Consider the following 24,121-nt stretch of genomic DNA (forward strand, 5'->3'; position numbering starts at 1 on the left):
CACTTCCCCAGAGTACGAATGGGACCTGAATGCATTTCCTCCTTCCATGCATATACGCCAAAGGAGAGATTCTCTACCGGTGGAAACGCAGGCATCGGCCACAGCGCGTCCCCCGCCCCACTCTCTGAGCCCCAGCCTCCTAGGTCGGACCTTGAGCCACCACCTCTCACCTCTGAGCCAGCGCCCGCCAAAGGTTTCAACCGGCCGCGAGAGCACGTGGAAGCGCCACCGCCCGCCCAGCGGAGCCGCCACCTACCTCCACAAACTCCCCCAGCAAAATTCGCTTCTGCGCCTTCCCTGCGCGCCGCGGGCTCACCTTCTGGCGGAAGTGACGCAACCGGAAGCCGGAGGCGGATCATGCTGGCCGAGGGGGCGTTGTCTGGCTGGTTCAGCCGCCGGCGAACCCAGGCGAGCGGCGCTGAAGGCGGAGGCAGCGGCAAGAGAAAAGAGGGCGGCGGCAGCGGCAAGAGAAGAGAAGGCGGCTGGGCGTGGAGCGGCCTCCTAGGGGAAGGTGAGCACCAGGCCAGGAGGCCGGCCTCTCGAGGGCGTGCGGGTTCGGCGCAGTGGGAGCACCCCGGAACCCCGGCTGGGTTCCCGAGGGCCGGGCAGGGCATGGAACCACCGCCGCCCTCACATCCCCGGGCACCACGAGGGTCAGTGGAGCTGCCAGGTCAGGCGTGTTAACCCGCGGCCGCGCGGTGCTCTGGCTCAGAGACTAAGACGGGTCTGGGGCCTCGAGCAGGGCCTTCCCCTTCGTGCAGCTCCCTCGGCATGGAAACCCCACCCGCCTCTTGCAAAGTTTTAAATGTCAATAATTTATTTCCAGTAATCTATATTGTTTCCTTGTTTTACTTAATTTTTTAACTTTAGGTAATTGCTTTAATTAATTCTTTCCACTTGGAATTCTTCCAGGATTTCCTTTTTTTTCTATTTTTTCTTTTTTTTCACATCTTTATTGGAGTATAATTGCTTTACAATGTTGTGTTAACTTCTGCTGTACAACAAAGTGAATGAGCTATATGTATACATATATCCCTATATACCCTCCCCCCTGAGCCTCCCTCCCACCCTCCCTATCCCACCCTTCTGGGTCATCACAAAGCATAGAGTTGGTCTCCCTGTGCTATGCAGCAGTTTCCCAACAGCCATCCATTTTACGCTTGGTACTGTATATATGTCAATGTTACTCTCTCACTTCGTCCCAGCTTACCCTTGCCCCCTGTGTCCTCAAGTCCGTTCTCTGCATCTGCGTCTTTATTCCTGGCCAGCTACTAGGTTCATCAGTACCAGTTTTTTTAGATTCCATATATGTGCATTAGCATATAGTATTTTTCTTTTTCTGACTTACTTCACTCTGTATGACAAACTCCAGGTCCACCCAACTCACTACAAATAACTAAATTTCACTCCTTTTTATGTTTGAGGAATATTCCATTGTATCTATGCACCACATCTTCTTTATCCATTCATCTGTCGATGGACATTTAGGTTGCTTCCATGTCCTAGCTATTGTAAATAGAGCTGCAATGAACATTGTGGAACATGTCTCTTTTTGAATTATGGTTTTCTCAGGGTATATGCCCAGTAGTGGGATTGCTGAGTCATAAGATAGTTCTATTTTTAGTTTTTTAAGGAACCTCCATACTGTTCCCCATAGTGACTGTATCAATTTACATTCCCACCAACAGTGCAGAAGGGTTACCATTTCTCCATACCCTCTCCAACATTTATTGTTTGTAGATTTTTTGATGATGGCCATTCTGACCAGTGTGAGGTGATTACTCAATGTAGTTTTGATTTGCATTTCTCTAATATTAGATTAGTGATGTTGAGCAACTTTTCACATGTTTGTTGGCCATCTGTATGTCTTCTTTGGAGAAATGTCTATTTAGGTCTTCTGCCCATTTTTGGATTGAGCTGTTTGTTCTATTGATATTAAGCTACATGAGCTGTTTCTGTATTTTGGAGATTTCTCCTTTGTCCGTTGCTTCATTTGAAAATATTTTCTCCCATTCTGAGGGTTGTCTTTTCGTCTTGTTTATGGTATCCTTTGCTGTTCAAAACCTTTTAAGTTTCATTAGGTCTCATTTGTTTATTTTTGTTTTTATTTTCATTACTCTACAAGGTGGGTCAAAAAGGATCTTGCTCTGATTCATGTCATAGAGTCTTTTGCCTATGTTTTCCTCTAAGAGTTTTATAGTGTCTGGCCTTACATTTAGTTCTATAATCCATTTTGAGTTTATTTTTGTTTACGGTGTTAGGAAGTGTTATAATCTTATTCTTCTACATGTAGCTGTCCAGTTTCTGCAGCACCATGTATTGAAGAGGCTGTCTCTTCTCCACTGTATATTCTTTCCTCTTTTGTCAAAGATAAGGTGACCATATGTGCGTGGGTTTATCTACATCTATTAAGATGATCATATGGTTTTTATCTTTCTGTTTGTTAATATGGTGTATCACATTGATTGATTTGCTTTTATTGAATAATCCTTGCATTCCTGTGATAAACCCCACCTGATCATGTGGTATGATCCCTTTAATGTGCTGTTGGATTCTGTTTGCTAGTATTTTGTTCAGGATTTTTGCATCTATGTTCATCAATGATATTGGCCTGGAATTTTCTTTATTTTGTGACATTTTTCTCTGGTTTTGGTATCAGGGTGATGGTGACCTTGTAGAATGAGTTTGAGAGTGTTCCTCTGTCTGATATATTTTGGAAGAGTTTGAGAAGGATCGGTGTTGGCTCTTCTCTAAATGTTTGATGGAATTTGCCTGTGAAGCCAACTGGCCCTGGGCTTCTGTTTGTTGGAAGATGTTTAATCACAGTTTCAACTTCAGTGCTTGTGATGGGTCTGTTAATATTTTCAATTTCTTCCTGGTTCAGTCTTGGAAGGTTGTAATTTTCTAAGAATTTGTCCATTTCTTCCAGGTTGTCCATTTTATTGGCATATAGTTGCTTGTAGTAGTCTCTCATGATCCTTTGTATTTCTGCGGTATCAGTTGTTACTTCTTTTTTATTCCTAATTCTGTTGATCTGAGTCTTCTCCCTTTTTATCCTGATGAATCTAGCTAATTGTTTATCAGTTTTGTTTATCGTCTCACAGAACCAGCTTTTAGTCTTACTGATCTTTGCTATTATTTCCTTCATTTCCTTTTCATCTATTTCTGATCTCATCTTTATGATTTCTTTCCTTCTGCTAAGTCTGGGTTTTTTGTTTTGTTGTTGTTGTTCTTCTTCTTTCTCTAATTGCTTTTGGTGTAAGGTTAGGTTGTTTATTTGAGATTTTTCTTGTTTCTTGAGGTAGGATTGTATTGCTATAAACCTCCCTCTTAGAACTGCTTTTGCTGCATCCCATAGGTTTTGGGTCATCGTGTTTTCATTGTCATTTGTTTCTAGGTATTTTTTGGTATCCTCTTTGATTTCTTCAGTGATCTCTTGGTTGTTTAGTAGTGTATAGTTTAGCCTCCATGTGTTTGTATTTTTTACAGTTTTTTTCCTGTAATTGATACCTAGTCTCATAGCATTGTGGTCAGAAAAGATGCTTGATACGATTTCACTTTTCATAAATTTTCCAAGGCTTGATTTGTGACCCAAGATGTGACATATCCTGGAGAATGTTTCATGTGTACTTGAGAAGAAAGTGTACTCTGTTGTTTTTGGATGGAATGTCCTATAAATATTGACTAAGTCCATCTGCTCTAATGTGTCATTTAAAGCTTGTGTTTCCTTATTTATTTTCTGTTTGGATGATCTCTCCTTGGGTGTAAGTGGGGTCTTAAAGTCACCTACAATTATTGTGTTACTGTTGATTTCTCCTTTCATGGTTCTTTTCATTTGCCTTACATATTGAGGTGATCCTCTCTTGGGTGCATAGATATTTACAATTGTTATATCTTCTTCCTGGATTCATCCTTTGATCATTATGTAGTTTCCCTCCTTTTCTCTTGCAATAGTCTTTATTTTAAAGTCTATTTTGTCTGATATGAGTATTGCTACCCCACTTTCGTTTGATTTCCATTTGCATGGAATATTCTTTTCCATCCCCTCACTTTCAGTCTGTATGTTTCCCTAGGTCTGAAGTGGGTCTCTTGTAGACAGCTTATGGGTCTTGTTTTGTATCCATTCAGCCAGTCTGTGTCTTTCAGCTGGAGCATTTAATCCATTTCCATTTAAGGTAATTATCGATATGTATGCTCCTGTTACCATTTTCTTAATTGTTTTGGGTTTGTTTTTGTGGGTCTTTTCCTTCTCTTGTATTTCCTGCCTAGAGAAGTTCCTTTAGCCTCTGTTGTAAAGTTGGTTTGGTGGTGCTGAATTCTCTTAGCTTTTGCTTGTCTGTAAAGCTTTTGATTTCTCCATCGAATCTGGATGAGATCCTTGCTGGGTATAGTTATCTTGGTTGTAGGTTTTTCCCTTTCATTGCTTGAAGTATAACCTGCCACTCTCTTCTGGCCTGCAGAGTTTCTGCTGAAAAATCAGCTGATAACCTTCTGGGGATTCCGTTGTATATTATTTGTTGCTTTTCCCTTGCTGCTTTTAACATTTTTTCTTTGTGTTTAATTTTTGTTAGTTTGATTAATATGTGTCTCAGTGTGTTTCTCCTTGGGTTTATCCTGTATGGGACTCTCTGCACTTCCTGGACTTGACTGACTATTTCCTTCCCCATGTTGGGGAAGTTTTTGACTATAATCTCTCCTAATATTTTCTTAGACCCTTTCTTTTTTTCTTCTTCTTCTGGGCCACATATAATTTGAATGTTGGTTCATTTAGTGTTGTCCCAGAGGTTTCTGAGATTGTATTCAATTCTTTCCATTCTTTTTTCCTTATTCTGCTCCTCTACAGTTATTTCCACCATTTTGTCTTCCAGCTCACTTATTCGTTCTTCTGCCTCAGTTATTCTGTGATTGATTCCTTCTAGAGTATTTTTAATTTCAGTTATTTTGTTGTTCATTACTGCTTGTTTGTGCTTTAGTTCTTCTAGGTCCTTGTTAAACATTTCTTGTATTTTCTCTATTCTATTTCTGAGATTTTGGATCATCTTTACTGTCATTATTCTGAACTCTTTTTCAGCTAGTTTGCCTATTTCTTCTTCATTTATTTGGTCTTGTGGATTTTACCTTGCTCCTTTGCCTGCAAGATATTTCTCTGTCTTCTCATTTTGTCTGATTTACAGTATTTGAGGTCTCCTTTCCCTAGACTGCAGGGTCACAGTTCCTCTTGCTTCTGTTCTCTGCCCCTGGTGGTAGGGTTGTTCCAGTGTCCTGCGTAGGCTTCCTAATGGGAAGCACTGGTGCCTGTATTCTGGTGGGTGAAGCTGCGTCTTTTCCCTCTGATGAGCAGGACTGTGTCAGTTGGTGTGTTTTGGAATGTCTGTGAGCTTAGCATGACTTTAGGTAGTCTGTGTGCTTATAGGTGGGTTTCTGTTCCTGTTTTGTTTGTTGTTTAGTATGAGGCATCCATTGCTGGGAGCTACATGCAGTTGGGTGGAGCTCTTGGCGATTAATCTTCCCTGGGGCCAGGAATTCTCTAGTAGTCCAGCGTCCTGGACTCAGTGCTTTCACCCCAGAGCCTCAGGCCCAACTTCCATTCGAGAAACCAAGACCCCACAAGTTGCTCGTCTCAGCAATAAAGGGGATTAAAAAAATAAAAAAGACTAACAAAACCCCAGGCAAACAGTGAAAAGTAAAATCAGACACACAAAAACAGGGCTTCCCTGGTGGTGCAGCAGTTGAGAGTCCACCTGCCGATGCAGGGGACACGGGTTCGTGCCTCAGTCCAGGAAGATCCCACATGCCGCAGAGAGGCTAGGCCCATGAGCTGTGGCCGCTGAGCCTGTGCATCTGGAGCCTGTGCTCCACAACGGGAGAGGCCACAACAGTGAGAGGGCCGCGTACCGCCAAAAAAAACCCCACAAAAACAGAAACAAGGAAACATGCACACACACAAAAGAAACAAAAACAGAACCAAATAAAACAAAAAAAGCAAGAGAACAACCAAACAACCAAAAGAAACGAAGAATGAAATAAAACTATTAAAAAGAAAACTAGGAGGTGGAGTCAAGGTGGCGGTGTGGCAAGACACGGAGTAAGTGTCTCCCCATAGTGAGGGCACATGCCGGCTGCTCGTTGGGGACTCTGACGACCAAGGAGACAGGAGGAACCCCAAAGTGAACTGGTAGGAAGTAGGGGGACTGAGGGGGGAGGAGAAGTGGAGGCCAGACACAATCGGCAGCCCTGAGGCCAGGGAGATCAGGAGAGGCAGGATGGAGGGACTCTCCAGGAAGAGCGGGAGAGGACCTGAGGGTGATCGTCTGGCCCACACGGGCAGGGGAGCCTGCTGAGCTCCCAAGCCAGTACCCCCTCTCCAAAGCCCCACCCAGGACACATGGGTCCTGGGAGGTATAGGAGAGAGGCCGGGGAGATCAGGAGAGGAAGGGTGGAGGAGCCATCTGGAAGGAGGAGAAGAGGAGTGGAGGGCGATTGCCCTGCCCACTTGGGCCCGGGGAGCCTGCTGAGCTCCCAGGCTGCTCCCCAGTCCTCCAAACACCCCTTCAGGCTGCATGGGTCTTGGGGGTATAGGAGGGAGGCTGGGGAGATCAGGAGAGGCAGGCAGGAGGGTCCCTCCCAGATCTGAGGACCAGGAGAGGAGAGAAGGGTATTTGCTCTGCCCACTCGAGGCCAGGAAGCCTGCTGGGCTCCCAGGAGAGGTCCCCTGCCGTCTGAGACAAAGGGTGGGGGCCACTCCTGGGCCCCTCCTGTTCCTTGAGCCTAAGCCCCACCCTCCACAACCCCCAGGGCCTTTTCCAACCCTGTGGGTCCTGAGCATTGGTGCCGCCCACCACCCAAACCTCGCCCTTGATTAGGTCCCACCATCCACAGCCAAGGCCCTCCCCCCTCTTTTTTTTTTTTTTGGCTGTCCCACGCAGCTTGTGGGATCTTGGTTCATGTGCCCAGCATCAGGTTGAAGCTCCTGTGGTATGATCTCTGAGTCCAAACCACTGGACTAACAGAGAACATCAGACCCCAGGGAATATTCATCGGAGTGAGGTGCCACGGAGTTCCTCATCTCGGCACCAAGATCCGGCTCTACCCAATAGCGTACAAACTCCAGTGTTGGAAGCCTCAGGCCAAACAACCAGTAAGACAGGAATATAATCCCATTCATAAAAAAAATAAAAAATGAGACAGCAAAACAATTGTCACAGATGAAGGACCAAGGTAAAAACCTACAAGACCAAATAAATGAAGAGGAAATAGGTAACCTACCTGAAAAACAATTCAGAGTAATGATAGTAAAGATGATCCAGAATCTTGGAGATAGAATGGAGGCACGGACTGGGAGAATACAAGAAATGTTTAACAAAGATCTAGAAGAACTAAAGAACAAACAAACACAGATGAACAACACAACAACTGAAATGAAAAATACACTAGAAGGAATCAATAACAGAAAAACTGAGGCAGAAGAATGAATAAGTAAGCTGTAAGACAAAATGGTGGAAATAACTGTCGAGGAGCAGAATAAAGAAAAAAGAATGAAAAGAATTGAAGACAGTCTCAGAGACCTCTGGGACAACACTAAATGCACCAATATTCAAATTATACGGGTCCCAGAAGAAGAAGAGAAAAAGAAAGGGTCTGAGAAAAAATTTGAAGAGATTATAGTTGAAAACTTCCCTAATATGGGAAAGGAAATAGTCACCCAAGCCCAGGAAGCACAGAGAGTCCCATGCAGGACAAACCCTAGGAAAAACACACCAAGACACATATTAATCAAACTAACAAAAATTAAATTCAAAGAAAAAATATTAAAAGCAGCAAGAGAAAAACAAAAAATAACATACAAAGGAATCCACAGAAGATTATCAGCTGATTTTTCAGCAGAAACTCCTCAGGCCAAAAGGGAGTGGTAGGATATACTTAAAGTGATGAAAGAGAAAAGGCTACAGTCAAGATTACCCTACCCAGCAAGGATCTCATTCAGATTCAATGAGAAGTCGAAAGCTTTTCAGACAAGCAAAAGCTAAGAGAATTCAGCACCATCAAACCAGCTTCACAACAAATGCTAAAGAAACTTCTCTAAGCGGGAAACACAACAGTAGATAAAGACCCACAAAAACAAACCCAAAACAATTAAGAAAATGGTAATAGGAACATACATATTGATAATAACCTCAAATGGAAATGGATTAAAGGCCCCAACCAAAAGACACAGACTGGCTGAATGGATAAAAAACAAGACCCCTATATATATGCTGTCTACAAGAGACCCACTTCAGACCTAGGGAAACACACAGACTGAAAGTGAGGGGATGGATAAAGATATTCCATGCAAATGGAAATCAAAAGAAAGTTGGAGTAGTAATATTCATCACAGGTAAAATAGACGTTAAAATAAAGACCGTAACAAGAGATAAGGAGGGACACTACATAATGATCAAAGGATCAATCCAAGAAGAAGATATAAGAATTATAAATGTTTATGCACCCAACATAGGAGCACCTCAATAGTAAGGCAAATGCTAACAGACATGAAAGGAGAAATTGACATTAACACAATAATAGTATTTACTATTTACACCAATGGACAGATCATCCACACAGAAAATAAATAAGGAAATACAAGCTTTAAATGACACAATAGACCAGATAGATCTAATTGATATTTATGGAATATTCCACTCAAAGTGGCAGAATACACTTTCTTCTCAAGTGCACTCAGAGCATTCTCCAGGCTACATCACATCTTGGGTCACATATCAAGCCTCAGTAAATTTAAGAAAATTGAAATCATATCAGGCATCTTTTCTGACCACAAATCTATGAGATCAGAAATCAATTACAGGGAAAAAACGTAAAAAACACAAACACATGGAGGCTAGACAATACATTACTAAATAACCAAGAGATCACTGAAGAAATCAAAGAGGAAATCAAAAAATACCTAGAGTCAAATGACAATGAACACACGATGATCCAAAACCTGTGGGATGCGGCAAAAGCATCCCCCAAGAAACAAGAAAAATCCCAAATAAAGAAGCTAACCTTACACCTAAAGGAACTAGAGGAAGAAGACCAAACAAAGCCCAAAGTTAGCAGAAGGAAAGAAATCATAAAGATCAGAGCAGAAATAAATGAAACAGAAACAAAGAAAACAATAGCAAAGTTCAATAAAACTAAAAGCTTGTTCTTTGAGAAGATAAATAAAATTGATAACCATTTAGCCAGACTCATCAAGAATAAAAGGGAAAGACTCAAATCAATAGAACTAGAAATGAAAAATGAGAAGTAACAACTGACACTGCAGAAATACAAAGGATCATGAGAGATTACTACAAGCAACTATATGACAATAAAATGGACAACATGGAAGGAATGGACAAATTCTTAGAAAAGCACAACCTTCCATGACTGAACCAGGAAGAAATAGAAAATATAAACAGACCAAACACAAGCACTGAAATTGAGACTGCAATTAAAAATCTTCCAACAGGGCTTCCCTGGTGGCACAGTGGTTGAGAGTCCACCTGCCGATGCAAGGGACGTGGGTTCGTGCCCCGGTCCGGGAAGATCCCACATGCCATGGAGCAGCTGGGTCCAGGAGCCATGGCGGCTGAGCCTGCGTGTCCAGAGCCTGTGCTCCGCAATGGGAGAGGCCACAACAGTGAGAGGCCCGCGTACCGCAAAAAATAAATAAATAAAACTTCCAACAAACAAAAGTCCAGGACCAGATAGTTTCACAGGTGAATTCTATCAAATATTTAGAGAAGAGCTAACACCTATCCTCTCAAACTCTTCCCAAATTTGGCAGAGGGAGGAACACTCCCAAACTCATTCTATGAGGCCACCATCACCCTGATACCAAAACCAGAAAAAGATGTCACAAAGAAAGAAAACTATAGACCAATAGCACTGATGAACATAGATGCAAAAATCCTCAGCAAAACACTAGCAAACAGAATCCATCAGCACTTTAAAATGATCATACACCATGATCAAGGGGGATTTATCCCAGGGATGCAAGGATTCTTCAATATACACAAATCAATCAATGTGATACACCATATTAACAAATTGAAGAATAAAGACCTTATGATCATCTCAATAGATGCAGAAAAAGCTTTTGACAAAATTCAACACCCATTTATGATGAAAACTCTCCAGAAAGTGGGCATAGAGGGAACCTACCTCAATATAATAAAGGCCATATATGACAAACCCACAGCAAACATCATTCTCAATGGTGAAAAACTGAAAGCATTTCCTCTAAGATAGGAACAAGACAAGGATGTCCACTCCCACCACTATTATTCAACATAGTTTTGGAAGTCCTAGCCACAGCAAAGAGAGAAGAAAAAGAAATGGAATACAAATTGGAAAAGAAGAAGTAAAACTGTCACTGTTTGCAGATAACATGATACTATAAATTGAAAATCCTAAAGATGCCACCAGAAAACGTCTAGAGCTAATCAATGAATTTGGTAAAGTTGCAGGATACAAAATTAATGCACAGAAATCTCTTCTATTCCTATACACTAATGATGAAAAATCTGAAAGAGAAATTAAGGAAACACTCCCATTTACCACTGCAGCAAAAAGAATAAAATACCTAGGAATAAACCTACCTAGGGAGACAAAAGATTTGTATGCAGAAACCTATAAGATACTGATGAAAGAAATTAAAGATGATACCAACAGATGTAGAGATATACCATGTTCTTGGATTGGAAGAATCAATATTGTGAAAATGACTATACTACACAAAGCAATCTACAGATTCAATGCAATCCCCATCAAATTACCAATGGCATTACAGAACTACAACAAAAAATCTTAAAATTTGTATGGGTACACAAAAGACCCCGAATAGCCAAAGCAGTCTTGAGGGAAAAAAATGTAGCTGGAGGTACCAGACTCCCTTCAGTCTATACTACAAAGCTACAGTAATCAACACAACATGGTACTGGCACATAACCAGAAATATAGATCAATGGAACAGGATAGAAAGCCCAGTGATAAATCCACACACCTATGGTCAACTAATCTATGACAAAGGAGGCAAGGATATACAGTGGAGAAAAGACAGTCTTTTCAGTACGTGGTGCTGGAAAACTGGACAGCTACCTGTAAAAGAATGAAATTAGAACACTACCTAACATCATACACAAAAATAAACTCAAAATGGATTAGAGACCTAAGTGTAAGACTGGACACTACAAAACTCTTAGAGGAAAACATAGCAAAAACACTCTTGAGTAATGGAGATACAAACAAAAATAAACAACTGCGACCTAATTAAACTTAAAAGTTTTGCAAAGCAAAGGAAACTACAAACAAGACAAAAAGACAACCCTCAGAATAGGAGAAAATATTTGCAAACGAATCAATGGACAAAGGATTAATCTCCCAAATATGTAAACAGCTCATGCAGCTCAATATTAAAAAAACAAACAACCCAATCCAAAAACGGGCAGAAGACCAAAATAGACATTTCTCCAAAGAAGACATATAGATGGCCAACAAGCCATCTGTGAAAGCTGCTCAACATCACTAATTATTAGAGAAATGCAAATCAAAACTACAGTGAGGTATCACCTCACGCCAGTTAGAATGGGCATCATCAGAAAATCTACAAACAGCAAATGCTGGAGATGGTGTGGAGAAAAGGGAACCCTCTTACACTGTTGGTGGGAATGTAAATTGATACAATCACTATGGAGAACAGAATGGAGGTTTCTTAAAAAACTAAAAATAGAATTACCATATGATCCAACAATCCCACTACTGGGCATATACCCTGAGAAAACCATAATTCAAAAAGACACATGCACCCCAATGTTCATTGAAGCACTATTAACAATAGCCAGATCATGGAAGCAACCTAAATGCCCATCGACAGACGAATGGATAAAGAAGATGTGGTACATATGTACAATGGAATATTACTCAGCCATAAAAAGGAACGAAATTGGGTCATTTGTAGAGACATGGATGAATCTAGAGACTGTCATACAGAGTGAAGTAAGTCAGAAAGAGAAAAACAAATATATTAACGCATATATGTGGAACCTAGAAAATTGGTACAGATGAACCAGTTTGCAGGGCATAAATTGAGTCACAGATGTAGAGAACAAATGTGTGGACACCAAGGGGGAAATGTGGTGGTGGGGTGGAGGTGGGGGGTGTGATGAATTGAGAGATTGGGATTGACATGTATACACTAATAGGTATAAAATGGATAACTAATAAGAACCTGCTGTGTAAAAAAATAAAATAAAAATCTAGAAACAATAAATGCTGGAAAGGATGTGGTGAAAAGGGAACCCTCTTGCACTGTTGGTGGGAATGTAAATTGATACAACAACTATGGAAAGCAGCATGGAGGTTCCTTTAAAAACTAAAAATAGAACTACCGTATGACCCAGAAATCCCACTACTAGGAATATACCCTGAGAAAACCATAATTCAAAAACAAACATGTACCACAATGTTCATTGCAGTACTATTTACAATAGCCAGGACATGGAACCAACCTAAATGTCCATCAACAGATGAATTAATAAAGAAGATGCAGCACATATATACAATGGAATATTACTTAGCCATAAAAAAATAATGAAATTGAGTTTTTTGTAGTGAAGTGGATGGGCCTGGAGTCTGTTATACAGAGTGAGATAAGTCAGAAAGAGAAAAACAAATACTGTACGCTAACTCATATATGTGGACTCTAAAAAAAAAAAAAATGTTACTGATGAACCTAGTTGCAGGGCAGGAATAAAGAGGTAGACACAGAGAATGGACTTGAGGACATGGGGTGGGAGGGCGAAGCGGGGGCAAAGTGAGAGTAGCATCAACATATATACACTACCGAATGCAAAATAGTTGGCTGGTGGGAAGCAGCAGCTTAGCGCAGGGAGATCGGCTTGGTGCTTTGCGATGACCTGGAGGAGTGGGATAGGGAGGATGGAAGGAAGGGTCAAGAGGGAGGCAATATCGGGACATGTGTTTTCATAGGGCTGATTCGCTTTCTTGTGCAACAGAAACTAACACAGTATTGTGAAGCAATTATACTCCAATAAAGATCTGCCAAAAAATAAATAAATAAGAAATAAAATAGAATATCATTTTAAAAATTGTTTTAAAAATAAAAAATTTTAACATTTTAAAAAAGGAACAAAAACACAAAACCAAAAAATAAAAGCAAAGCCAGCTGAAGAATGAAGCAAAGAAACAAAACAAACCAAAAAAAAAGATTTAAAAAAAAAGAAAAAAGTGAAAGGGGAAAGAAGACAACAACAGAAAAGCAACATAGAAATATAAAAAAAATAAATAATTTATTAAGGAAAAGAAAGACAAAACCCCAGAGAAATGGTAAAAACAAAATCAAACAAAAACAGAAACACATGCAAAAGAAACAAAAACAGACCAAATAAAACACAAAGCAAGAGAACAACCAGACAAAGAGAAGAACCCCAAAACGAAATCAGACAATTAGAATCAGAACTAAGAAAAACACAAAACCTAAAATCAAAACCAAAATAGTGTTCCTACTGAAGAATAAAGCAAGGAAACTGAACAAACTGATAAAAATGATTTTTAAAATAATAATAAAAAGGGAAAAAACACAGAACAACAGAAAAGCAAAGTAGAAATGGAAATATAAAAAAAATTAAGATATATTAAAGAAGAAAAAATAAAAGAACACAGAACAACAGAAAAGCAAAGTAAAAATAGAAATATATTAAAAAAATAAAAAATATGTTATAAAACACGAAGTTCCTAAAAGACTAAATTAAAAAAAAAACCTAAAACAACAACAGGACTTCCCTGGTGGTGCAGTGGTTGAGAGTCCGCCTGCCGATGCAGGGGACACAGGTTCATGCCCCGGTCCAGGAGGTTCCCACATGCTGCAGAACAGCTGGGCCCGTGGGCCACGGCCGCTGAGCCTGCGTGTCCGGAGCCTGTGCTCTGTGATGAGAGAGGCCACAGCAGTGAGAGGCCTGCGTACCGCAAAAAAAAAAAAAAAAAAAAAAAAAACAGACAAAAAAACACCAGAAGAAATCCAGAACCAATTATGTTCCCTGGGGTCTCAGCTGTCAGTGTACTTGCACACGCTGTGAGCCACAGCCCATCTCTGCCTCCCCAAGAGGCCCTCCTCTGCCTCTGGGCTGGTCTCTGGACCTGTCGTGGGCCCTGTGAGGACCACTCAGACTCTGATCTGCCCCAATTCCTGCGTGTGCTTCCCCAACATCTACAGCTGCCAGAGCTAGACCGTTTTCATTTGTGGGAACACTCATTGTCTACTCAGATATTCCACAGACGCAGGGTCTACCTAGGTGATTGTGGGGATATAATCTGCAGCTTGTGCAGCTGATGGGAAGATTTTCAGTACTCTTCCTTAGTCGCCCCATCCCTGGTGTTCAGCTTTGGTTTTGTCCCCACCTCTGCGTGTGGTCCACCCATAGTAGTCTGTTCCTGAGGCTGCCTTGGAGCTCTTGGGTCTGCCCCAGTGAGGGTAGGGCACAGAGATAGTATGAGCTCTTGGATCGTGGGAGCCCTGGCAGCACAAAATGTGCAGGGAAGCCGGTGGCCGGTGGCGCAAGAGATATGGCCCTAGTGAGGGCCAGCCCTGGCTGGGCTTTTTCTGGTGCCCGGCAGCCGGTGTGTAAGGGCCAGCCCTGAGAGGGCTTCTTTTATTGTTCATTGGCAGGTGCCGGCATGTGAGGGGAGAGAGGCTACAACAGTGGCTCCTCCCACTGCGTGTCACTCAGCAGTAGCACCTGCTTCCATGGCAGTCCAGTCTTCCTCCATAAGCATTCCCTGCTGTGGATTTCCTCCCTCCCATCCCCTCAGTCTGTCTCCCCACAGCCAACAGCAGTTCTTGCCCCAGGCCAGTTCCCTAATCCCCACACTCCAGCTTCCAGCCCCTTGCACACCTGTGAACACACGTCCCAGTCTGGGGCACACAGGGCCGCCGTACAGACCATCTATTTCTCACTTTGTCCCATCTGCCACAGATCGGCTGCTTCACCCTCTTCCGACAGCTTCAAATGCTTCCCTTCTGTCCCAGTTGATTTCCCCGTCAGAGAGGGGATTTCCCTGAATTCAGGAATCTCTCTTCTGCTTCAGCTCCCCCACCCTGGGGTGCAGGTCCCATCCTGCTTCCTCTTCTCCTCCTTCTCACTTCTTTTTTTTTTTGTCCTACCCAGTTAGGCAAGGATCTTTATAGTCCCTTCCGGTGTCCAAGGTCTTCTGGCTAGTGTTCAGCCAGTGTTCTATGAGAATTGTTGCATCTTATAGATGTATTCCTGATGCATCTATGGAGAGAGGTGAACTCCACGTCTTCCTACTCCTCCGCCATCTTAACTCCACTGTCAGGATTATTTTTGATAAATTAGATTTATCTAATTTAACTAGCAGTTACCAATTTTATTAATAGGATTTATACATATTCAGGAATAATCTAGCATTAAACAATGCTGTGTAGAAACGAAGAACTAAGTTGTAAACAATCAAAGTTTAAATGTTTCTAATGTGAAAGAAAAAACTGGAAAAATCAATAAGGGACCATAGGCCTTTGATTTGAATAAGTTCATCTATAATTTGCCAATGCCTTCAGACCAACTTTATAGGTATATATCAAGCTGCTGAGATTTACCAAGTAAAATCACTCTCCAGGTTTCAAGTAAGTATGTATAAATGTGTCCACTAGTGAAAATATCAAATAACATTTTGATAGGACTGTAGAAAAAGATGACTACTGTCTTAAGTACCCTAGCTTAAAAGAGTGCTGTTTGGGGGCTTCCCTGGTGGCGCAGTGGTTGAGAGTCCGCCTGCCGATGCAGGGGACGCAGGTTTGTGCCCTGGTCCGGGAAGATCCCACATGCCGCGGAGAGGCTGGGCCCGTGAGCCATGGCTGCTGAGCCTGCGCATCTGGAGCCTGTGCTCCGCAACAGGAGAGGCCACGTACCACAAAAAAGTGAGAGGCCCGCGTACCACAAAAAAAAAAAAAAAAAAGTGCTGTTTGGGAGACTGACCTTGACTACTGGAATGAGATGACATAAGAGAGGATAAAGATGCCCCACAACCTTCAGCACCCTACCATTTATACACCCCCGTTGTCTTTAGGCAGGATCAAGCATAATTCTGACACCATGTCTGCTCTGGAAGCCCGAGGCTGGGGGGTGCTGGGAAGGGCAGGGAGAACAATCTTAGTCACAGGTTGTCTGATGACAATGACCTTGGGCGAAAGTACTCAGGACACCTGAGAGGAAATGTCTGCATCTTCCTAGGCCTAAATTCCTTCCTACTGAGGAGAACATGCAAGAAAATGTGAATATGTAACTACATGATTTGACCACAACTACATGACTTGATCAAAGGTGAAGGAGCAATGACAGATCAGCATCCTCAGGAGCTCTGTTGAGCCTACAGCCTCAAGTTGACTCTTTTTATAACTCAAATACATGCCCTTCATGGCCTCCCTCTGCAAGGAACAAATCTTCCCAAACTCCTCCCAAGAACTTTCTTCAAGGTAAGCTAACTAAATCACATGTGATTCTGCCTTTAATTACTGCTTATGACATTTGCATATGGTTTTATGCATTAGAACCCTGTTGCCAAAAAGAATCAAGACAATCGGGGACAGAGAAAGCACAGACAGATCTTTAACTCTACTTGGTCAGATATCTACCAGGTAAATAATTCCAGAGCTCTGCCTAGTTTCTCAATACAATATTAATAGAATAATGATATACCCTTTATTATAGTTCCTTACTCTGATTTATGTAAGATATAATTTACCCCAACCCATCTTCCTAAGGTGACAGACAGCCTCTTAATCAGGCCCAATTGCTGTGTCCAAAAGCATAGTTTTGATTACTGATGATAACTCTGAGATAACTCAAATTGTTCCATTGCTCTGTGTTCCCCACTTTGTAAGGTTTCCATCATCCCCTTACAGAACTGTATGTATTTGTTAACCCCACTCCAACTCCCAGTTGGGGTAGAAGGAGACTTCTCATACTCCCAAAAAGAGACCAAATCACAATCGCACATCTCTGATCGTTGGGTTTCATCTTGCCCTAATACCACTTCAAGACCAGTCCCTTTAAAGTGTTCAGTTCCGGACAACTCAGGACATGTCTCAGGAGATCCAGGAAACATCCCACAGCCCCATCAACCTCCGTTCTATGTAAGTCAACATTAGTTACCTAAGAAGTGCATGATGAGGCGCACCCTGAACCCCCATAGCTGGGTTATAGAAAACATAGAAATAGTTATCACACCACTCAACACATAACTATTATGAAAGGTGATTTGGGATAAATGGTGGCCGGTCCTAGGCTCCATTTACTCATTAAAATAAGCTCTTCCATCTGATGAGCAAGGCTTACATTCTTAACTCACTCTCCCACTCTAATGCCACGAACTGAAATGTGATTGCTAATTTAGTACTTTTTCCCTTTGGTGAGGAGACGCTGGCTTGAGTTTTTGCTTCAACTTTCCATGCTCAGCAAACATCTTGAGCTTTTCTCTGCTGGGAAAAGGGTGATGTTGGCTTTGATTTCCTGCCCCATAATTTGTGTCGTTTTCCAAGAAAATGTGTGAATATTCACAACCGACAAACAAATTCAGGCGTATATAAAATCCTTACTCATGTGTGGTTCATACTTTCCTCTCCTCTGCAAATGGGATCTGTCAAAAACAAATTAAGTAATTACAGAGTGTTGCTGCAGCTGTGTGTATCCTTCATTACATTATGACTGTGGTTAAGGGATGACTCTCTCCTGCCTGGTTTTTAAAATATTTATAATGGAAGGCGGGTTGTCAGGGCATGTTCTACTGTTGCCAGAAAAAACAAAAAGTAAATGAAAATGATGTTGATGGCATGGCATGGCTGTGTGTGTGTGTGTGTGTGCCCATGTGCATGTACAGTAAATGTTCTACTATGTTGTAAAAGTTATTCTAGTTACCTGTTTTTTCTAATTTATTTTCAAAAGCCCATAAAAATAGAACAGTGTCTGTCAATTCTCAAAAGACTCAATAAATAAAATATCCTTAGTACAAACAGTGGGATTTACTAATCCCAATTTATCATTTCTTTTAAAAATCAGCAGTCTCCACTGAAAAATAATATATAATTAAATAACAAGTATTTATCCAAGAAGATAACATCTTTAAGACCTAATGATCCTGCAAGGTGAGTGGTTGGTTACTTTTTGTTGTTTGAAATCTGTAAAAGGAAAAGAATAAAAAGTAAAGAGGAATGAAAACTGGTTGATTATTCTAGAATGTCTTGCTTTAAAAATCCTACATTAGCCTTTGGACACTGATAACCTCAAAATCCTTAATTTCAGCATTCTAAATTAATAAGGATGAGAGAAGCAAACTTATCATTGAAAAGTTTGTGCCTACTTTCTTAGGGAAAGTCCTCCATCTTGAGGTAGGTAACTTTAAACAAACTGGATTTTCACAACTGTAAGAATACATGCATTTAATGTAAATACCAAGCAAAAGGCATCTGGATAAGAGAGGAGTTGTTGCACATGTATTATGGATTAAATTTATATCAACTTTTTTAAGATAATACAGTTTACTTTAAAATATAACACTCAACGTTAGCGCTTCAACTGGAAGAAACAAAAAAAGTTAAAATAGAATTAAAAGACACCAAAGAAACATAAACATAAACCAAGAAACAGGCCATAACTAAATGAATAAAATGTAGAAAAAACAAAAACAAAAAAATTAACACATACCCAAGTTAGAAAAAATTAGAAAATCCCCATTGTGCCAGATAAAGAGAGAAATCAAGGCCAGAGGAAAGTGAGGACCAACAGCAGCTTCAACCTCAATCACAGACCATAGAGGCTCAGGATTAGTGCCTCTATGAGGACAGGAGATAAAATGTCTACACAGAGGGAAGACCTGTAGTTGGACATCCCATGTAAAGCATGGAGCCTTGAAGAACTACCTCCTCCATGAAAAGACTAAAGTCACTCCTCCCACCTAACTGTAAAAGCAGTTCAAAAGCTTACCATCTCTCCAGGGACTTGGGTGAAAAACAAATCAACTGTGAGAAATCAAAACCCCAGGTACCCATTACACACAGATGTAGGGTTTAAATCATGTAGCTGCTACAACAAACCATGCAGTTGATACTGACATAAAAATTGTTGATATATGGGCTTCCCTGGTGGCGCAGTGGTTGAGTCCGCCTGCCAATGCAGGGGACGCGGGTTCATGCCCCGGTCCGGGAAGATCCCACATGCCACGGAGCAGCTGGGCCTGTGAGCCATGGCCGCTGACCCTGCGTGTCCGGAGCCTGTGCTCTGCAATGGAAGAGGCCACAACAGTGAGAGAATGGAGGATAGGAATAAAGAAGCTCAGTCTTTCCAAGACAAGTTAGGAAGGCAGAAAGCAAAAGCAAAAAAAAAAGAAAAAAAGAAAAGGCACGTGAAATAGAAACACAAAATAAGATAATTAAAATAAGTCCAATATGCTAGTAATCAAAGTGACTGTAAATGAAACAAATGTGCCTGTAAAAGCAAAGATTCTCAGACAAGATTTTAAAAAACAAAAAGAATCCAGCTATGTGCTTTCTATAAACATATCTACAATGGCTCAAAAAGGTCAAATGTAAACTAATGAAAGGATGAAAGAGAATATACCAGGCAAATACTAAGAAAGAAGAGGAGACGGAAGGAGGACGAGGAGGAAGGGGAAGAAAGGGAAGGAGGGAGGGAGAGAGGGAAGAAAGGAGAGAGTGAAAGAGGGCAGGAAGAAACCAGTATAGCAATATTAGACCAAGAGATCTTAAGACCAAAAAAAACACTATTTCAAATTAAGAGGGTCATTATTTAATGATAAAAAGAACAATATACCAGGAAAATATACTTGCTTTAAATCTGTATGCACCTAACCCGGTAGCCACAAAACACATTAAATAAATAGTTTTGAAGAAATATTGACTGAAATTAAGACTACATTTGATTTCTTCTGTTTACTAAAATATTTTCCACTATTAATTACTTCCTAATTAAACATTAACTTGTTCATTGTAAAAGATTTTGGTGACAATTATGTCTTAAACTACAAATTAATGGTAAATAAAGCAAAGTCCCTGTCCTCATGGAACTTGTATTCCAGTAGGCAGATACATTTATTTCAAAATAAAATTTGAAAACACACGGCTCATATGTGAGAAATAATACTAATATCTAAAATAATATGCAGCACTCATATGATTCAGTTATATTGTCCAATGTCTAAATGGTTCTCTGATAATAAATTACATATTATTAAGAGATGTGCTACTGTTTTAAGAGCTCCACTTTGTCCGATGGGTTTCATATGTTTGTTCACACATATACTTGTTTCTCACTTTTATTGAACATGATTACAAAGTTGACACCCCACAAGATGAAATAATGAAAGACAATAAGAATGATCTAATGTTAAATATACAAAGCATCAAAAGAATAAGAGGTTACTGCCAAGTGTGCTTGTGGCCAACTAATAATGGTTATAAAAATAATGATTTCATAATCATTGGCTTGTTACATGAGAAATGTAGCTAAAAATCCACCACAGTTCCATGATTTAGGAAGTATAAATAGCAACACAGCACTTTAGGACACTCTTTCATCATTTGCTTTACTCTCCTAATGTAAAAAGCATAGATTCACTTACAATTCTTCTTTGAACATATGTGTGTATTTCCACTGAATCATATATTAAGATGATATAATGATGTAAATACTTAAATCTTCATGAAATGCATCTCTTTTCATTAACTGCCAAAGTACACATAATATACACCAGAAGAACAAACTGCAACATAACTTTTTTAGATATGGTCAAAACACAGTTGGCACAAACTACCAAAAGAAATGTAGTCAAGTAGCAAGTGATATTTAGTTTACAGCCTGAAATATTTACAGAAACTATCAAGCATTGATGATGAATGATAAGACTGTACTTACAAATAATTTCTGCTATAAATAACATGCATAGTTTTAGCCAGTATAAACACAATTCTAACAATTAGAATGAAAAAAAAAGTCCTGAGATTACATCTGGTCCCCCCAAAAAAGTCAACTTGATACCAAAAGAAAAAAAAAAGTTTCTAAATGCTTAGAAAGCTTACCTAGAATGAAAACAAAAGTTTCAAATTAACCTTATATTTATGGAGCCCCATTTTGCTGTATGGATGATTTGTCATCTCTGGATTAGTGAGAACTTCTAAAAGTTATGTCTTCCCCATAAATGGGTCAGGTAACTGAGAGTTTTATCTGGGAATCTATGTACCCAGATGGTCCAGCATTTGCTTGGAAGAAGCTTTCCTTGGATTTAATTTTCTGATTATCATGCATTGAAATGACTCATGGTGCTTTTGCCCATTTTATCCAGCCAGGTCTACCCAGCATCTCTATGTGTGTGTTACTTAACTTGCACCAACTCTGAGGAAGAGGGAAATTAACCTAAAGTTTTTGTGCATTCCTAGAGTCAATGAGTTTCCACTTTCATGTCTTCAAGGAGGAGGGCGGTGCAGGGAGAGACAGGCAGTGAGAATGTGACAGACTATCCCTGCATAAAGGTGAGACCCCACAGGGTAACACCTGCCCAGTGAGAGTGAAAAAGAGCTAAACTCCACCACACAGGAAGAGGACTGCATGGAAACTTGCTTACCCCATCCTTGAAGCTAAAGGGAAAGGAGAGAAGGGGAAATATCTCCTGGGGGTTAGTACTCATTCAGTGGCCCTCACTAGGGTTTTGGTACCAATTCTGAGTGCTTAGCTAACCCAAAGAATCTGAAGTGGAGAAGTCAGCTTAAAGTAGCTGCAGATGGAATTATTAAGGAGAATAAAGAAGATATTATATTTAAAGGGATAATGGATGAGATTTTTCAGAATTGCTGAAAGATACCAGTCTTCGGAGCATGGCACTCAATGAAACCCAAGCAAACATATGCTAGATGTATCACAGTGAAACTGAAGAATGTCAGAGATGAAAAGAATTTTTAAAAACAGCCAGAGAGAGAAGATAGATTACAGAGAAATGACAAAAAGACCAATGTCTGACTTCTTGATATACATCCACCAGAAGCCAGAAGATAACACATTGAAAGAAAGAAAATAACAAGCAATCTGGAGCTCTAGTTCCAGCAAATATTCTTTTCAAATAATAATGGTAGAATCCAGGTGGTGAGTATATGGGTATTCACTATAACATTCTTTCAACTTTGCTATATGTTTGATAATCTTCATAATAAAATATTGGAAAAATACTTTTCAAGAATGAGGTACAATAAGGACATTTTCAGATAAACGGAAACATTGTAAGGACTGTACTTTAGGCAAGAGTATTGTCTAAGAGCGAAAGGATTTGATGTAAAAAAAAAGGTGAGCAGAGATACTATAGTAGTAAATAGACAAGTAAATCTTTAAAAGTCTCTGTCTAAAACAATGATAATACCCTGGTTTGTGGCAGAAAATATTCTAGAGATAAAATACAACTGCAAAAAAAAAAAAATACAACTGCAATAGTGTATAAGGGGGAAGGAGAGTGAATAGAGTTTAAGCTTTCTGAGGTCTATTTTATCAAAGAACAATAAGGATACTGATTAACTTAAACTTTGACAAGCATATACCTTAAATTAGCTTTCATAGTGACTTAAAGATAGAGAGGACATAAATTCCAAACAAAAACAGCATTAGAAAAAAACTTAAAAACAAACATACATGTTGCTGCAAATGGAATTATTTCCTTCTTTTTTATAGCTGAGAATTATTCCATTATAGTTATGTACCACATGTTCTTGATCCATTTATTTGTTTATAGACATTTAAGATGCATCCATGTCTTGGATATTGTAAATAGTGCTGCTATGAACATTGGGGTGCATGTATCTTTCTTTTTTAAAAAAAATAAATTTATTTATTTATTTTTGGCTGCATTGGGTCTTCGTTGCTACACACAGGCTTTCTCTAGTTGCGGCGAGCAGGAACTACTCTTCGTTGTGGCATGCAGGCTTCTCATTGCAGTGGCTTCTCTTGTTGCAGAGCATGGGCTCTAGGCACATGGTCTTCAGTAGTTGTAGCACACAGGCTCAGTAGTTGTGGCTCACGGGCTTAGCTGCTCCGTGGCATGTGGGATCTTCCCAGACCAGGGCTCGAACCCATGTCACCTGAATTGGCAGGAAAATTCTTAACCACTGCGCCACCAGGAAAGTCCCTGCATGTATCTTTCAAATTATGGTTTTCTCCAGATATATGCCCAGGAGTGGGATTGCTGGATCATATGGTAGCTCTATTTTTAGTCTTTTAAGGAACCTCCATACTGTTCTCCATAGTGGCTGTACCAATTTACTTTCCCACCAACAGTGTAGGAGAGTTCCTTTTTCTCCATACCCTCTCCAGCATTTATTATTTGTAGACCTTTTGATGATGGCCATTTTGAACAGTGTGAGATGATACCTCATTGTAGTTTTGATTTGCATTTTTCTAGTAATTAGTGATATCTAGCATATTTTCATGTGCCTTTTGGTCATCTGTATGTCTTCTTTGGAGAAATGTCCATTTAGATCTTCTGACCGTTTTCTGATTGGGTTGTTTGTTTTTTGGACCTAGAGATTATCATACTAAGAGAAGCAAGCCAAAGACAAATATCATATGATAACGCTTATATGTGGAATCTAAAAAAAATGATACAAATAAACTTATACACAAAACAGAAATAGACCCACAGACATAGAAAATAAACTTATGGTTACTCTAGGGGAAAGGGACAGGGAGAGGGATAAATTAGGAGTTTGGGATTAATGTATACACACTACTATATGTAAAACAGATAACCAACAAGGACCTACTATATAGCACAGAGAACTATACTCAATATTTTGTAATAACGTATAAGAGAAAAGAATCTGAAAAAGAATCTATACATATATTTATAACTGAAACACTTTGCTGTATACCTGAAACTAACACAACATTGTAAATCAACTATATTTCAATTAAAAAAAACAAAGTTAAAAAATTAAAATAAAATAATAAATTCAAAGGATGTGAATAATTTTTTTTAAAAAAAGGAAAGGAGGGAGGACTAGAAAAAAGTG

The 24,121-nt window shown here is 40.1% G+C and overlaps 1 long non-coding RNA gene across 1 annotated transcript in view; it reads left to right on the forward strand.

Moving 5' to 3' along the window:
- The first annotated feature begins 392 nt into the window (after positions 1 to 392).
- LOC307189156 overlaps positions 393 to 24,121 on the forward strand; it is a 36,246-nt gene continuing 12,517 nt past the window's right edge. The window contains exons 1-2 of the long non-coding RNA XR_013829110.1: positions 393 to 511; positions 16,293 to 16,534. This is a non-coding gene — a long non-coding RNA (uncharacterized lncRNA). The remainder of the gene's footprint in view (positions 512 to 16,292; positions 16,535 to 24,121) is intronic.

This window comes from Stenella coeruleoalba (genome assembly GCF_951394435.1).
Source record: "Stenella coeruleoalba genome assembly, chromosome: 7".
Lineage (NCBI taxonomy): Eukaryota > Metazoa > Chordata > Mammalia > Artiodactyla > Delphinidae > Stenella > Stenella coeruleoalba.